The 17,502-nt window shown below is 46.7% G+C and overlaps 1 protein-coding gene across 1 annotated transcript in view; it reads right to left on the reverse strand.

Annotated features, from left to right (window-relative positions):
* Positions 1-15,808, reverse strand: part of ripor1 (RHO family interacting cell polarization regulator 1) — a 76,034-nt gene extending 60,226 nt beyond the window's left edge. The window contains exon 1 of the mRNA XM_088938925.1: positions 15,756-15,808. The gene's annotated coding sequence lies outside the window, so the exon portion shown is untranslated. The remainder of the gene's footprint in view (positions 1-15,755) is intronic.
* Between the last annotated feature and the right edge of the window lie 1,694 nt (positions 15,809-17,502).

A 17,502-nucleotide genomic window follows, 5' to 3' on the forward strand; every position in this document is an offset into this window, starting at 1 on the left:
ACCTGGCCCGACGGAGGCTTATTTAAGAACATCAGAAGGGTTCTTTTTCCAGACCCATCACCAGAAATAAAATAAGGACCGAGAAAGAGTAGTGAACTAAACAGAAGGGAGTAAACAGTAGAGTAAAACCAGATGTGGGCTGGGAAGAGAAGGTCACAGATCTGGGACTGTTTAAGCTTCCCATCAGCTGGAAGAAGGGTGCTGAAAGAGTTTAGCCTGATCTGCATTTCTGTGCTATCCTGGGCAGCTGGTGCCAGCCTGCCTTGCAGTCTAGATTCTCCCCAGGGGTTCTGGGACTCATAAATTCCTCAGACAGAGATAAACCCCCTTCCAGATTGGCTTGAATCAACCTCAGCCTTCACCGTCAGTCACTTCTTTTTTTTATGGATCCTTCCCCGTGAGTAATGGTGTTGGAGAGCCGATGGAGTCTCTCAGCGTGGCACCGCTGTGAAGCAGACGGGACGAGCTGCCTCTTCCTCCCTGAAACGAGCTGCTCGGCGGGACGGAAAGGAGAAAAACAGGACGAGGGACACAAACTCCCCCGCCGGTGCGCACGCGCGCTCACAAGACATATGGAAGAAGTTAGCGGTCGCCCGAGCGGAGCCCCTGGGAGTTCAGTTCATCAATTTTAAATTACAGAGTCGCAGCGCTGGCCGCAGGCTCGGGCTCCGGCTTGGAAAAGAAATAGAAAGAAAAGGGAGACCATCCTTAAAAAAAGACCTGCAGAGCGCACACTGTAATTCACTTAGCAGGACTGGGAACTGGCAACAAGAGGAGCATTCACTGCCGCAGCTGGTGAACGGTTTCAGACCCAAAGTGTTTGCTGTGTCAGGGCCTTGGGAACAGGAGAGGGTAGAGGGCTCTGCAGATGCGTTTTATAGCCCCCTGTTAAAAAGCTGAAGGAACTGAATATTTTTATCCTAGAACAGAGAAGGGGTCCTAAACCTGAAGCAGAAGGCATACGTGGAAACTATGTGGAAGTGCCTTTAAAATTGAGAACCTCAGGCACTTCTTTACACAAAGGGTTGCGGGAGCATGGAACAATACCACTCGGATTAGATGGGCTGGATAGCCTAATCCCATTTGGAACCTTTCCTATGTTCTTAAATACTGTATCTGCCCCCTTGAGGACTAAAGAAAACTTTTATGAACACAGCGATGTTGAAACAAAGTGAAATCAATGTTCTAGAGCCCTGAAGAGAAACCTTTCCAGAGTCTACAGGACCTGCTTCGGCACAGTCTGCCCATCATCATCCATCTCCAAGCCACCGTTCGCCGCATAGAGGCCTTGCGCCAGCTCAGATCACACTGCCTGTCTCAGGAACCCCAATGACATCCCTGTGAAAAGAACTAGCTCATGGCCCATTTTGGGGGGCAGTCTGCTCCACAGCTCAGACCCACTCTGTGGAAAGGGCAGTCTGTCTCACTTTCGGGCCATTCTCCCTGCGGTGAAACCACCGTGCCTTTCTTGGCCTGTGCCTTTGTGACTCAGGGCCACAGCAGCAACACCGTGCCTCGCTGCTGCCCCCTGCCTGCTCCCCCAGTGAGCTCCATCCAGGCAAATCTGCAGGACAATACAAAACAGCCTGAGCTGTATCAGCAACAGATAATCACGTAAAAGTTCGTAAAAGTGTTTGCGCCACATCAGGTTCGGATTTTGGTGTAAGTACTTCAGCGCACCCAATCTGTCTGTAAACAGACCATTGAATGTGTGTGATCAATGTGTGGGCTGGTCAGTTTGAATGGCCAGGATGGTACCTGATTACCAACAGATCGGGTGTTCAATGAGCTCTACTGAATCAGAAAGGCTTGTCCAGACACAAATCTACAACTGGGAGAGATGGGCAAAGTAATCCAGAATACCTTCATATTTATTTCTCAGTCATACACTACATTAATGTGGGAAAAGCACTGTGGAATATCGATCCCTACAGTAGGGTTCTACAGGTGGGCTGTGAATGCCTCTGTCACAGTTACTCCACCTCTCCGCCCCACACATCAGAGCTGCTGCTCCTTAGAAAGGTACTTCAATGCTAGAGAGGCATCCGTGTTTGTGTTTCTAACTTAAGGGATCCATTCCAAGGGCAGAGGTAATTAAAAGTCACTGCAGGCCTCTCATTGAAGTAGCTAAAGGGCTTAGGGTGTCTGTTTCACACGCTGTGCACACTGAGCAACGATGAGCCAGGCTGCCTGACACCAGAGACGGGCTCAAAACACCTCCCTACACAAGGAGCCTCTGTAGCCAGCTGCTTAATAATACTTCACTATCTTCCTGACTTTCATTATTGGAAAACTATCATTATCCGCCTTAAATAAATGTGCAATAATTCTAGCATTTGAGAAGATGGCAGAAAACTCATGCCACACGCTTTAAAATCAAAACCAAAACAAATTGCACTCAACCCACTTCCTTCAAGTTGCTACTCTCATCAGTGTTTTGGCTGGATTGTTTATTTATATGTCTTTGAGACCTATAAGTTCTGTAGCACATGATTAAGTATCACAGTGATTACTTGTGTTACACAGGATTGGCAGGAATGCAGCACTGAACTTCAAATGCATTCCAGATCAGACTGTGAGATGACATTATATGGTACATTATATCTCAAAATAAAGAACAGTGCAGTTCAGTGCTTTGGAGAAGGAAACTGTAGTGCAAACGCATCATTTTTGTTTTTCAACCAAAAGCTCGGTTCACTGAGACTTCCTCATTTTGCTTTGCTCCTGAAAGAAACAGGAGTCTTCTGCTTTGCCTGACTGAGCGATGACAAGCCGCAGGGGTTAACACAGACTGTGTCCGAGTCAAAACCGCCCTCAGTCCCAGCGACAAGGACGGAGAGTTTTATAGAGGCACATAGCAGCAGTCAAGAGCTGGTGGGAGCTCGCTGTGCTTCAGTTGCCCTTAAACTGATGGAATAAAGATAGACTGCCGTTGGAAGAACAGAAAACCGCTTGTTATCGTGTCTCACACAAGATTCCTGGAGTCCTGCCACTCTTCTTTCTCTCTCTCTCTGGGTTTAGTGCAACCTGCTCTGGGTCATTTCCTCTGTGGACATGGAGTCCAGACCACTAGTCACACAGCACAGACTGACTCATCGCGGATTAGAAGCCCATACTCAGGGCTATATATAGAGCCCCAGTCATGAGGAAGGTTCACTTCCAGCACTGGAGCTGAAGTGTGACTGCAAATTCTTTAAAAACAGCACAGTACGAGAAGGAGAGAAACACAAGTGGAAGCAGGACTCTAGCCTGAAACGCCACAGGAACAGAACACAGCATGATGCAATCACGACTTCAGCCTCCATACCAAGATTTTTCACTTTTGGCATATGATTCCATTTCTGGCAAAAAAAGCGTAATACTCTAAATCGAGGCCAGATCATTTTTTGGACATCTTTCGCTCTGAAATGAAGAAAATGTATCATCTGGGGATCTCTTTCAATTTTGCTTTTTCAGGCCCAGATTGCAAAGATTTTCCTTCTTTAAAATGATACACTGCCTCACCAAAATCAGCTGAATTCATAGTTTCACAATTCAGTCTGCAATACGTACAGAACTGCCGGCAATCACTGGCTGTCAATGAAACACAAACAATAAAATAATAAGGTTGCTTCCAAACAAATAACAAGTAAAAATGTGCATGGAAAAATCAACAATCATTAATCTACACACTTTGATCATAAGGAACCATATTTTCTATAAAAGGGAATAAAAGCAAGCATTTTGCACCCCAGGACATGACTATGTCCAGTCCAGTGACTGATGTGTGATGGTACACTGAAAGCCAAAGCTATTCCAGCCCTTTCTACTGCTGGACATGGAAGTACATTTAAAAGCAAGGGCAGGGGGCACTTCTTTACTCAAAGAGTTGTGGGAGTATGCAACAAGCCACCCAGCCATGTTGTTGAAGCCGACACTCCGGCTTCATTCAACAAACAACTGGATAAGATCTTTGGACCAGTTAACTACTAACTACTAAACAGGCTGGAAGGACTGAATGACCTAATATTCATTTGCAACTGTTGTTAAGGTCTTATGTAAACTGCGACACATGGGGGGTGTGGGTGTATAATATCTATAGGCATGACCCGCTCAGGAAATGAGCCACCTCCTTAACAGCCCGGCACAGAGAAGTGAAAGCAGCTCTGGATACACTGCCCACACTAGCAGGATCAAGAGGGTGGGCTGGGGGGGGTAGATATCCCACGTTGCACAAGGACAATCACAGCTCTGCTGCCCTGGCACTACAAATAACATGCACATGCCTCGGGAGGTAGGCTCTTCAGCATGATTAGAGGAATACAGTACCTACACACGCACATGCATGTCAAACTGTAACTTTCCTCTTTGGTCAGCCGGTGGCCTTGTGACTCCTGATCAGCAAGGCTAGGAAGTGCTAACAAAGGGTTTCCCGCTCATTCGGGAGCGACTGTCCCGGCTCACAGTGGACAGTGGGCACACACGCCCGGGCAGGCCTCAGAGCTGAGAGACGCAGGAGCTATCTGCTGCTGGCCTGGCCAGTGCAGTCCGGCAGTCAGCGGGTTCAGCCTTGTGTCACTGGGACTGGGACCCCTGCTGTAGCCAGGGGCACGACCGAACTCACATTCCAGCCTCTCGGTCTTACGAATCCCTGGCCTCGCTCTGTACAGCGTTGAGACATGGAGAGCAAGCTGGGGTCTGCGAAAAGACAAATTCCTAATGCAAGAAATTGGATATGGCCAAGAAAGTGATCTTATCTTATCTTATATCCCCTCCCCAGCCTGCCCCCCGCCACCTCTTGTCGCCAGCAGCCCAGCTCCCCCCTAAAAACAAATCCAGCATCTCTGAGCCATTGTGCACGCTGGAAGGAGGCCCAGTGGCTCCTACTATAATTCGATAATTGCATCCATACCCTCGGAATCTGCCAAGGGAGAAGCACACAGCACAGAAAAGCAAAGCCAGCAGACTAGCACACAGCCTGCTTCTTCATTTTTCAAGGACTGACTGTTTCTCTGAATGAACAGCCATTGTCAAAGGCATTGTCCAGGGTGGATAGATGAATTACAATGTTTAATTGGGACCAATTCAATGTTAAACATACAGAAATTAGCCATTTATGTTGAACCGAAAAGGTTTGTGTAATTGTGTAACTAAATCGTAATTTCAGGAACAGCATAACAGTGTCAATGTTTGGATGACTTGTTTATTTCTGTCTAGGGGGGAAAAGAATGATCAGAAGCTGGACAGCTGAGCTCAGCTGCGTCGGCGTTGCAGGGGGAACAAACTCCAGCCGTGCATTTTTCTCTCTTAGAGAAGCAGCGCCACCTCGTGGACGATCCCGCTCTTTGTAACCCAAGAACGTCGCATCACATGGTCCCAACGGGGGAGGCTCGGGGCTGTGCCTCTGCAGATGAAACCGCCGACATACTGTTAACCTAACTCTATATATTTTATTTTGTATTGCTGTACTTATTTTATTTCAATTTTTAGTCTATTCTGATGTCTGTTTTTGCTTGTCTTGGGCTGGGCTGCTGTTACACCTCAATTTCCCTTCGTGATCAATAAAGTCTTATCTATCTTAACGTCAATCAATGCAAAACTATTACAGGCGGGGGGGAGACAACAGTTCACTGCAGTTACGCTTCTGGGTGTGACCACCGCGACGTTAATGGAAAACGCTTCGCAAACAGCCAGTGCACACTGGCTCTCGATAGAGACGAGCCCCAGCGCCACCGTACCGCTCCAGTTCAGCGGTAATCGCGCTCGACAGCCCAGCGCACACGCAGGACAGCTGAGGTTTAGCGAACTGAACAGCCGTGCAAGCGAGGTAAATGAAGCGACACGAACGCAGATGAAGAACCTGTCACAGAATATTAATAACAAGACGTTATTATGAGGCCTGAGTGCAGCTGTTGTCCTCCCAGACACAATAAAAGGCGTAGTTTCTTTCCCTATAAAGAGATAATCCCAGATTATGCCCCTGAGCCCTCGGCGACTGTGTCACCACACCCTTATCGATTAATTTTCTCTTTTAATGAACTTGTAATCTTTCCCAGAGTGAAAATTCTATGATACACAGAGTCATCACACTGGTCGCCACTGAATAGTTAAAAAACGTTTAAGAACTTGCAAAAACACGCTGTCAACATCATCAACCAGGTGGGCGCTGCACTTTCTTGATCTGGTCTTGATTTCCTTCCCTTTACGGAACGCGTGCAGTTTAACACTGAAAAGCATGAGACGTGTTGTATTGTATTGTGATACAGACCCTAACACAGGCAATTCAGCGCACAAGCTGAAAGCAACAGAAAACAAAGTTACAGTACGCGCGACGGAAGGACTCAGGGTGTCCTGGATTTCTGTATCTCATTCATTTTCCTCAACATCTTGAACGGGTTCCCTGTGTTGGGGCCTGTAGTGTCCACACACACACTGCGCAGGGGTGCCTGGGGTCACATTCACAAAACTGTTTTTAAAGGCAAATTCCGCTTTTCTTTAAACATTTTTGGTTCAACACTTTTGAGTGCAAATGTTATCCCCCCACCACCACCCCCGCAGTTAAGAAAAACGTCTGATACTTTTAAAATTCAGGGTGGAATCTGAGGGCTCTAATACCGAGTATGGATCCAAAAGCAAAAGAAAAGTAAGAAGCACAAGCAAGTTAATAAGGAATATACAACCTGATTACATTATCCAACAGGAGAAAGTCACACAATCCAGGATGCTAACAGCACTGTACAATTCTGCACAAAAATCTCCTGCAAAAAATGCCCACCTGTCTACACTGGTGAAACAGGAAGGAGACTCGGAGACCGCTTCAGAGAACATGTTCGGGCTGTGAAGATTCAAGATTTCTCCAAGCCCATAGTTCCTCATTTCACCACAGACGGCCATGATCACACTGATCTCTATTTTTCTGTTCTCAAAGAAGGGTTTCTTAACTCCCACAGCAGAAAGACTACAGAATAGAAACCCATCCTGAAACTGGGTTCACACCTTCCCCCTTCTCTCAATGACAGACTAGTTTTCCTGTGATCTTATTCTCATGCAGGTTTTGACTTCACACCTTTCTTCACCCCTCTGCACTTTGCACTTCCTGAGTGGCCTCTCTGCCCCTCCTGCCTCCTCCCCTCTCCCAGCTTTTGTTCCTCTGTGGTATTTAATCTTTGCTGTCTGCCCTGTCTTTCTCACACCTGAAGAAGGCTTCGCAGCCGAAACGCAGTGTTTTCTCTCTGCTCTTTTCAACATGGAATAAACCTATTACTTGTTCCTTTGCAGACTACGCATGCTGAAGCAGCCACCCACCTGAACTGTTGAAAAAAAAATAAGTTTAGAAATTGAGCTAGTCAAATGAGGTGGCAAAGGGTTCGGAGATCTTTCAATGCAAAATCTTGGCACGCTGGAATGATATAATACACTTTTGATAACTTGAAGGAATAAGATGAAGTGGGGGTGGTCTAATTTGTTTGAGGGTGATCAACGTCGGTCTGAAAGTGTGGGGTAAATTTCATCTGGACATCAGAGCTATGTTACCTCTCCCCCATCATGGGTAACGGAGGCAAAGTGTAGCCATACCCTCTGAATCTGCACAGAAAAGCAAAGCAGCACACTGCAGTACAGCTCAGCCTTGAAACAGGAGAGCAAAAAATAACATTTAATGTTCCAGACTTCTCCCACCGAACTTCCGTCCTCCTCTTTCCCAGAGCTGGAAAACAGAGGACGTGCGTGTAAACGGGACTGTTGCTCTAAACTGGAGGGTGAAGGGTAATAAAAACAGGTTAAGGCCCAGTCAGTTGGGGGAAATCAGAAATGGGCTGATTTTTTTTTAAAATGGAGCTGGAGGCAGTGACTGAAACCTGCTCAGTTAAGATAATAACACAAAAGTCTTCTTTAAAGATGGTCTTGCCTCTTTTTAAAGGCATTCGGAGAAACCACACAGTCCCCAGTTGGGAAGAGATGCTCGGGCTGTCAGGGCCCAGCTGAGAAGCAGTGGGGTAAATGGATGTCAAAGCAGAGGGCAGGCCTCCCTTATCCCACACTGCAGACACAGGCCATCTCCCCTGCTGATAAGGGCCTGCCGGACTGCCACAGGATTCAGACCGGTGTGATAGCAGAACAATGGCTGCACCCCCTCCAGGAAACACATGCACACTGGTATTACTCCACGTCAACAGCCCCCCCAGACAATCAGGAAGAGATAAAGCCACAACCTTTCTGGAGGGGCATGGAGAATCACCCAGCTGGCACACTCACAGCGACATGCCACGGCCCAGGAGGGCTCTTCTGAAGGAGCCAGGCAGGAATCCCTGTACAGTCTCCCTGGAATCGCGAGCAGATTCCACACTGGCAGCACGGATACCTGACAGCCACCGGCACAGACATGGGGAGAGAGGATTGGCAACTCCTCCAAGACAGCGGAGACTGACCTAAAGTACTCAACACACTTCCAGACGTACCTGTCACGAATTCAGCAATCCCACACAAGCCTCCACCAATTCCAGAAGGCATTGACTTCAGAATTAATGATCCAATCAGCCCTCCCGGTCACTACCACACCTTCCAGCTCCAGACTGTTCAACAGCAGCACACAGCTGCTTCGGAGCTCAGTATCTGGTTTCCCTGCTGAGCTTCACGTCTTGCCTTCACAGTGATTCTCTTGATCTCTCTGTTGTATGTTCCTGGTTCCTAGAGTTTGATCCCCCTTGACAACGATTCCAGATCTCAACTGATGTCTAAGTACACCTGGTTTTCTAGACTCCTGCTCCTGCTACGCTTCTCGCTACCGCATAGGGTCCATCTACGATCCACAGTACCGTTCAGCAGTCTGCCTCTCAACTTAGTGCATTCAATGGAACATCCTAACAACTACTTGGTCAGGTGAATACAGGCTCTATAAACCTGGATGTGTGACCAGTGACAAGATTAGTTTAATGCACAACCATTTCTTGCAGTTGACTAAGTTAGGAAGTAACCTTCTTTTAGATGCATGGCGCCGGCCACCTACTGTAAATCAACAACTGGACAGCCAATATAACAGCCTTTTTCAGAAGGGCATTGAAAGAATCCTTTCAAGTGTGCCCTGGGGGTACAGCCCCACATAAAGCTTTTGTTCTGAAAAGTGCCTGCAGGTGTTTTGAAAGGTCTGGAGTGCTTCAGCTTATTCAGGGATTTAGAGACCCCCCTGTTTTACAGGGGCAGAAACGTCCCTGTTAAGTGTGAAGTGTGTCTGTGTTGCTATACACATGCCTGCTCTCTATAAGAGTCCTTTTCAACCAGCATTAAAGGAGGACTCCAGCATTGCAAGTGTTACCCTACATTCTCTCTTCCCTTTCTTTAAAAAAGTGAATAATCACTGCTCTTTGGTAAATGATTGATGAGGAGCTTCAGACATATTCACAATATATTACAATCCCCCCGGGACCCATCCATAAATTTTTAACCAATCCTAAACTGCCACTCACAGACGCCAGCTGCTGTCTCAGCTCCCCACACCCCCTTCTCCTCTCGCTCCAGCGGCGAGCTCAGCCGGACAGCAGGCCTGCAGACACCCCTGGACCAGCACCCTCATTTCACTGTTACCGTCACGTGTTATTTAAAAGCGTTTTTTTAAATCGCAAAAGACAAGACCATAAAAGAAGAGCCTCAATCGCCTGCCGCTGAAAGTCATAATTGTCAGTGCTCTTTAGAAAGTGTGGACAGGCCCCCAGATGCAGTCAACGAGGCTTTTTTCTGCTATTTCGGTGTCCGTACTTCACTTTAGCTAAGCGATGTCCCAAAGTCAAGTTGTACACAAGTGGAGAATAAGAAGACAATGGGATGACATCAGCTGACCTGTACCTTCCTCTTCTCCTCAGTCACATGGAAGACATTAACAGGCTGGGTTTCCCTTTCACATACAAACTGTCATACCCTGGAGCACTGCTTTTTATCCTGTGTATATTTAACATCTCCCCCCACACAAACACAAAGACAGGCACCGGGGATCTGGCATCTCCTCAAAACCCTTTGCTGCACACTGCCCTTGTAGATCAAGCTACCCCTCTGCAATGTTGTACTACTCTCTAGGGCATCTGCACCAGTTTTTGTACAGATGTCCTGTATTTTTGTTTCTTTGGTACTGCATTTATTGCATGCATTCTGCACCACATAAATGTGTATACAAGATCATGCAATCTCTGTTGCATTAATGCAATGCTGAATTCCTTGCATGCATAATACAATGCATTTTTTTTAGAAGCAGCCCTTGCAATACCAGACAGATGAGACTAATGCACAAAACACTGTTAAGAAACTTTGTAAAGACTTCTTAAAGGCTTTCTTGATTCTTAATCTTTTTGGTGCTGAAGACTTAAATTTCAGCACAGTTGCTTTATTTCAATGTTGCCTATTAAACATCCAGATTTGGTGTTCCCTACCCAGTTTCTCTGGGCCAGAGCACCTGCATATTGTGTAACCGTATCAGGGAGACCCAGCAAAGAAGATAACTGTGGAAATTCATTAACTCGGAAACAGCAATCCTGGGAATTAAAGGGCTAGCCGAGAAAGACCTTTTAGGCTGCTTTGAAATACGGCAAACATCTAATTAGAAGAAAGTGCTTCTAAAGAGCTTTAGGGTGCAGTTAAAGTTTGATAGGCCATTTAGCACACTTCACATTAGACATGCTTGTAAACAAACACACACAACCCTTTCCAGTAAATGAAAGTATTGTCCGGTCTCCCAGCAGTGAATGGGCTGTGCAGTGGCAGTGGAACACGGGCTCGGTGTCACCCAAACCCCACTCCAGATAGACCACAGGGGTCAAGCAGGACGAGCCGCTCACAAGGCAGGAGTGAAATTCTGGACAGGAGTGTAAAACTGGCATGACAACCAACTTCCCCTACAGAATGACTCATCCTACCCTGTAACGGAGAATGAAGAGCAGCACTAGAGAGAGTCCTAGCCTGATCTCCTCAACTTGCACCAGCTGCTTTAACTGCAAGGTAGACAGCCCTTAATACTGTCAGCTTACCTAGTCTAATGAGAGTAAATAAAGTTCCTCATGTTCCTCAGGTAATTGGATTTTGTGCTCTGCAAACTTCCTCTGCCCATGGCTCTCTCCCTGTCTCTCCCTCTGCATGCCAACAGGTTTAACCCCTCGTCCTCTTGTTTAGCTGGGCCTCTGAGTCCGCTTTGTCAAATATTGCTGTTTTGTAGAGGCGAGACCAAGACACATTTCTTTCCCACTGATGTCTTATACATTGGTACCGGAATCTGTGCTCATCTTGTCCCTGTCATTCCCTCTTCCATGGATCACAGGTTTAGTCAACAGGGATGAAACTGAGACTCCCGTTGCATGGCAATTTGAGCAATTTCTGGTGTTGCCAACTGCAGACTGTTGTACAAGCAGTGGGGGTGTGAACCTAACTTCTTTATTCTTAGTTATATGCATTGACAGAGTAAGGGAGTTAGAATATCAAATATGCTGGCTTGTTCTGCTTGACCACTACAATTCGGCCAGGAGTGTAACTCACAAACCCAAGAAACAGCTCAGGCTGCCATGCCGTGGGACTCCTACTTCCATTCCTGAATGAGGATGTCAGGTCTGCGGCTCTGGGAAAAGACTAGCCCCTCCTAATGCTGGCAGCCCTTCAGACAGGAAGGAGGGCACCACTCAGGCCCTGACCGCTGCCTCTACACAAACAAGCCCACAGCCCATCTGCACTAATAAACACTTCCTTCTGTTCTGCAGATCGTAATCATTTTTATCTCTTTCATACAATGGACTCTTTCCTGTGGAGGTTTTTTTTTATTTGTGTGTATACATTGAAATGAGCCAAACATATTCCACAGACCATTCAAGCACAAACAGTGTGCTACCAGGAACAATGAGCTTTAGAATGCAAACAGTTTATGAAAAACACAGTGAAAATCATCTCATAAAGCTTTCCTTTTAGGGATTTGTAAAGGATAACTAGTCTTTTCTTCAAAAATATCAGTAAGATGATGCCTCACAGCTCTTCAGTCCTGACCTGGATTATGGACTGGTGTACCCCCTGTGTGGAGTTTGCATGTTCTCCCTACATTTGCATTGGTTTTCTCCAGGTGCTCTGCTTTCCTCATATCCTCCCAAGACATGCGGGCTAGGCTAACTGGTGTCTGAGTTGTCCCTGTGTGCTTCATTGTGTGTCCCCCATCTTTCCTGATGGGCTGGTGTCCAGTTCAGGGCATCGACCCATGTTGCCCCCCTTTGTTTTGGGATAAGCATCTTTCTGAAACCCCAACATTCCCCGTGAACCATTCCCCGATAACCTACTATTTGACAGTGTGTATATGCTGACTGGGATATGTCTACTCACAGATATCTGGTTACACACCTGTGAGCTGCCCGCAGGATTGTTACAGCTGACTGATTGCCCCTTGCTTCCATGTACCTCTTGTTCTGTGGCCAGGAAAGGTCCAAACCCACACAGTGCAGACAGCTCCTTAGAGCCGCACGAAGGTTTGCTCAGACCGGACTGTCACCTTACTGTCCGTGAGCCGGTTCTCTGCTCTGACCTCTGAAATGTCTCTTGCTAACTAGATGATTTGCCCACTTCAGCAAGCCTGGCACAGGGTGGGTAAATCATTTGTAAGGTCCAGTCATTCCTGCCCGCCCCGACTCACAGAGAAGGAAAACAGAGTCAGGGATCAAAGTTTGCAAACAAACACAAGGTCTGGAAACAGATGCTCTTGCCCTCCAGGCTAAATCCAGCTAGGGAACACACAGAGATTAACCCCCAGGTGTAAAGCAGTAAAGGTGGAAAAGCAACATTTCGGGATGCAGAGCCTTCTTGAGGAGTCTAGTCAACTTTGAAATTAATCTCTGCTGATTCCTTCATGGCTTCCCCATTTCTCTACTAAATTCTGCTTACTTGCACAGACCTCCTGAGTTCTGTTCTAACAGCCAGTGATCCAAACACATTTCTGTATGACTGTGTAGCGGTACAGATGAACACATGCCAAGACGTCTAGATATAAAACACATGTGTGGCTTTTTTATTTATATCTGCAGCTAGGACCTTGGAACTTGTCACAACACATCAGTGATATTGGACATCTTTGATATAGCAGGAGGGAGCTCAGAACATGCTCAAGATTCCACGTTGGTCTGTCGGATTTCTTCTTCCATGAAACATTCAAGGTGTTCTGACGGACATGGGAATTACTGAATTCGGCCTCCTTGATTCCTAAAGGAGAAGCTGTGCCCATTTCTCTTTGTTGTTCTGAAGCGTGGGAAAGATGAATGTGGTAAACATCCATATTAGAGTGAAGTTCCACTTTGTTGCTACAGCAGATCTACCACTGTTCATCACCATCCCTAACTTGCCAAAGGATCCATCTAAAGGACTTTACATATAGCAGTCATCATCATCATCATCATCATCATTGCTGCCTCACAGCTTTTCAGCTGCTTCCAGCTTATTGAATGCCTTCCTTCTCGTTTCAACCATTGATTTCTGCTTTTGCTTGTCATCTTCTCTTGGCAGATCCATTTTCTTTTTCCAAGGTCTTCCTGTACATTTCTTTCCCTCCAGTACAGTGTACAGCGCCCTGAACGGCTGCGTGCTCTTGTTCAATCTGTTCATGGGTCCATATCCCACATCCGCCTTTTTCCTCTGATCCTTTCTATGGTGGTCTCCTTTATTCCGGCTTGCTGCAGTCAGCTTGCTCCCAGGATCAGTCTCCAGCAGCTCATCTCGGCCACCAGAAGCTGGATTTCAGCATCCGTGTCTCTGACCCTTTGAGGCTTTGTGATCTGACCATTCTTGCTGTAGATCTTCAGTTTGGCGAGTTACTAAATTGCACACAGGGGGTGGAGTCATTTTGTTTCACAAGGTTTCCTTGTGCTACAAATCCTTCTCATCTGTGCTATATGAGAACTTCTTCCTTGCTGTTCAGAGTTTTCTTTAATAGAACAATACATTAAAGGCTGCACATAAGAAGAGGCCCTATCTAGTTTGGTTGCCATTCAACCAGCTAGTACCTAACTCCCCATTAGAATGTGATCTCTGGCATCCTGTAGCAAACCTGTCTCTACAGGCTGGATGAGCCGACTACTAGCAACAGTCACTGCAGCACACATTCACTCCCACAGTACCGAGCGCTGGTGGGCAAAGATGCCTGAAAGCAGACCAAGGCAGTTCCTTTCCACAGGGGTGAAGGCAGCCGGCGAGACTGCACTCCTCTCAGCCTCCAGGCCCTACCCTCCTCCAGTAACACACCGAAAGGCCCGGGCAAACATTAACAGCCTGGGAGGACAGCAGTGGCCCTCCTTTGGAATGTCAGGCGTGAGAGGAATGTGCCCAGCTGGGAACGAAAATGAGCCCTTCAGAGTCAGAAACGACTGAAGGTCAGCATGCGCATTCAGGACACCACAAGAGCACATGAGGTACACCAGAGGACGTGGTCTCGATTTTCGTTCTGCCTCTTCTGAATGAAATTCACTCTGAAAGCAAGCGGACTTAGTCTTTTTTTCATTCACTTAAGAACATCTGCCGTGTTCCATCAGGATAGATAGTTCTGCAACAACATGAGCAGTTAAAGATAATGGCACGAATGAATTACAGTGATAAAATATTCATAATGCATTGGAAAGCTAGTGGATCAGAAACGCTCTTTGAAATGACCGACCCGTTACCAGGACCTTTAAAACATTAAAGTCGTCAACTGCGTCTCTACGTGGTGTGAAGCCACAATTCATGGGGGTGGTTGTACAGCGGGGAGAACCGTCTCAACAAGCTGAAACGTGGATACCCCCCTGCCTGAAACTGAACTGAAACTTCTGATGACCAAAGCGGGCTTTGGCGCACACCAACCAACCAAGCAGGGGCGCGTCCGCGGCGCCGGCCGATGCGGACAGCTCCCCGGCGCCTTCCCCCCACCTACCAAGGCGCAACACTTTACCGTATGTCGCAGCCCATTTACCCCGGGCCCTCGGTCGTCCTGGCAACCTCACCTGCTGAACGCAGCGCGGAGAGCAGGGTGAGGTATGTGGCTCTTGTCCGGCCGCCAGTGCATTTTCCTGCTCAGAACCTACCAGGTCCCTTCCTGACTGTGCAAAGCGAACAACCCCAGCATCAATCATCAAAACGAAGTAGCAATTAAAAAAAAAAAGCACGAAATGGGGGTTTTAATTTGCGATTGGAACAAAATAAAAATCGTTTCAAACGTTTCAAACAAGCAACTCTATTCCATTTCTATATTCTCGCACCCTTCACCTCCACTACCACGTCAAACTATAAGCAAAGTTTACATTCTCGAATTAACCGCAGCCGTCAACAACCACAAAATGTTAGAACCTTCAAATTGCGAATATTTATTAGGAATATTATCCCTTCGATAACGCATCAAAGTACGCAAAACACGCATATTTATATAAAGCAACAAACTCGCATTGTGTTAATGTAATTTTCCTTCACGGTTAGAACGATTTTACTTTGTACCTTTTTAAAGTCAGTTCTATCGGTGACATATAAGTATTTAACTGAAGGCGGTCCAAAAGAGTTTGCATTATTTAATTATTTAATAAAATGTACGTTTTAACAACTAATCGGTAAGATTCAACTTCAGCCTGGTCTCCCAAGTATTCAATCAGAAACGACGTACAGATTTTTCACCGTTTTCACACACACAAAATGAACAGTTTTGCAAAGGAAAACTAAAGGACTAAGGGCACAGCACAGTAACCCAGGCAGTCTGTTCCAAAGGAAGAATAACAGCAAACATGAGAGAATGCGCATCAAAATAACCACCCTACCTGTAAAAAGCACTCTGGAGGAAAAATCCCGAGCAGGCTGTGTTATTCACCGTGTTTGATCCGTCTGCTGGAAAGCGGGTCCGAGCCGAGCGAATAGAGCTGGTGTTTATGTATTCAGAGCTCCCATCTGAAAAGCGCACAGTGGTGTTGTACTGCCCTGGCTATTAACAGGACAGCTGCCGAGTAGTTACTGTATAATCCCCCCGCCGGTGACTGGGAAACAGCAAGCGAAAGTGACCTCCCTTTTAATTACTTCACGGCAAACGAGAAAAAAAAAGAGAAGAAAAAAGCTCCTGTCACATTTTTTAAACTTAACCATTGATAAAACAGACCGACCTCGCCGACAAAGTAGAAAGAAACCACGTTAATGCTATTGTACAAAATTACAGAATGTAGCTGAAGAACAATATGCCACGGATTTTCTCTCACTGGTACTGTAGGTCGATATGATCCCTTTGTCAGATTATATACAGTAAAGCATCTTATATAGCCCTAACCCTAGATCGTATTAAACACCCCGAAATGTGTCATTTGCTTTCCCTGCCCTGGCTTTCAAATGCAAAACTGAAATTCTAAAGGCGTACACAACAACTGGCGATACATCGTAAGAATTTAACGTAATTGTCATCATGAGTGTAATTCTACCTATGGATGATCATGTACAGGTGGCATGGTGGCACAGTGGTTTGCATTTCTGCCTCACTGCACTGGGTGCTGTCTGTGGGGAGTCTGCATGTTCTGGTCGAGTTCATGTGGGTTTCCTCTGGGAGCTCCAGTTTCCTCCACCGCACCGACTTGCGTCGGGAGTGGCGTATAGTCTGGGTCTGTCTGCCCTGTGATGAACTGGCGTCCTGTACAGGGTGTACCCTGCCTTGCACCCATTGCTCGCCAAGATAAGCTCCTACTCCCCCACAATCCTGATTTAGAAGTGTTTACAAAATGGATGGAGGAAGAAGCATATAAACACATAAATCAGATTCTTAAAAGTTTTTCGTAAAAGCTCTGCAGCTTTTTTGACAAATTTTGATCGCCTTTAAGATGTAACCCATCTTCTCCATACCACAGGGGCTGAGAAAGTAAAGAAATTAAGGGCGTTAAGTGCTGCTCACCAATGAACTTTAAGAACGGAGTACCAGGCCTTATCCTGACTCTCCTGCAGACAGGTTACATTTGGGGGTGGCTGTTTATCCTGCCAATCATCACAACCCAACCCCAACCTCCCCTGAAACCCTTCCTCTTCAGCGCTGGCCAGAAGCTCAAAATGAAGTTTGTTTACTCCAACAGCATGCCAGGCAAAACTGCTGAAGGGGAAGACAACTCAAGTCTCCATTCCAAGCCATCAGCACGGGGCCTCAGGTGGCCCCACTCACACTCACCCCTGCCTGCTGACCGGGCTCAGCCCCACACTGGCACTGCCAGCCTCTGGGCACAGGCAGGACTGGAACACAGCTTCACAGAGGGCGCAAACAGGCATTCCTCACAAAAATTAGACTGTACAAGGTCCTCGTCCTGGGGAGTCACACACCTGCCGGTTTTTGTTCCACTCGAGCACTCAATTAAATAATCGAACCCTTAACTGACCGAATTATAGGCTTTGTTTTCAGTTCCTAAACACGTAGGAGGTGGACGCTTCGCTGACTGTGTCTTCCATTACTTAAAATCTTTAACCTTTGAGAGGGGGGAAAGAAACTCACAAATATTCTAGCTGTTCTGTCAGTGCAGTTTAGAGGAGGAGGTTAGTTGCAAT

This window comes from Atractosteus spatula, chromosome 21 (genome assembly GCF_055471065.1).
Source record: "Atractosteus spatula isolate fAtrSpa1 chromosome 21, fAtrSpa1.hap1, whole genome shotgun sequence".
NCBI lineage: Eukaryota > Metazoa > Chordata > Actinopteri > Semionotiformes > Lepisosteidae > Atractosteus > Atractosteus spatula.